Source organism: Trichechus manatus, unplaced genomic scaffold (genome assembly GCF_000243295.1).
Source record: "Trichechus manatus latirostris isolate Lorelei unplaced genomic scaffold, TriManLat1.0 scaffold00143, whole genome shotgun sequence".
Lineage (NCBI taxonomy): Eukaryota > Metazoa > Chordata > Mammalia > Sirenia > Trichechidae > Trichechus > Trichechus manatus.
In genome coordinates this window covers 3,673,263-3,674,182 of record NW_004444079.1, presented here as the reverse complement: position 1 = coordinate 3,674,182, position 920 = coordinate 3,673,263, and positions in this window count along the sequence as shown.

Genomic DNA, 920 nt, shown 5'->3' with positions numbered 1-920 from the left:
GGTTTGAATCCACCAGCTGCTCCTTGGAAACCCTATGGGGCAGTTCTGTTCTGTCCTATAGGGTCACTATGAGTTGGAATCAACTGGATGGCTACGGGTTTGGTTTGGTTTTGGTTGAAGACCTATGGGACAGAACCCTGCCCACAAAGGGCGTGGCCTGGTTAGAGAACAGCACACCTGGAGAAAACATGGCCATCCAAAATTAAGAGCAAAATGGGTGAGATCAAGTCCTGAGTCCTGAGGAAAGTCACAGGAAGGATGGGATTTGAGCCACACCATGGAAGATTAGATGTGGCCCGGCAGAGGGGAGGGAAGAGGGTATTCCAGGCAAAGACACTGAGAAGGGACAAGGATGACAGATGGGGAGCGTCCTGCCCACGGAACTCCGGGCTCTCATTTCTGCCTCCTGGCTCCTGGGGCCAGCAAAATGAAGAACTGCTAAGAGGAGGGGAGGGAGGTGCTGGGGAGGTCCTGGCACAGCCCTGAGTCTTTGTTCCCCCACAAGTGACCAGCCCAACCAGACCTGTAGCAGGATTTCTAGGCATCTGCTCCCATATTATTTCCGAACTGTAATCTTCCACTGTACAGCCCTCACCAGAAACACAAAGAGTCCTAGCGTGGGGCCTGGGGCCCAAGGGTAAAGAAAGCTGTGCTGGCCATTGGGGCTGCGGAAGTAAGGAAAAGGAGGGGGAGGCAGACGGGCCTGGGAGCGCGTCAGAGGGCCCTAAAAGAGGAAGTAGCCCAGTCTCAGTTCCGCTCCCAAGGATGGGAAATACCCTCCATTCTCCCAGCTCTTACAGGAGCTCTGGTGGCACAGTGATTAAAGAGCTCAGCTGCTAAGAGAAAGATCTGTGGTTTGAATCTACCAACCACTTTGCGGGAGAAAGATGTGGCAGTCTTCTTCCGTAAAGATTTACAGC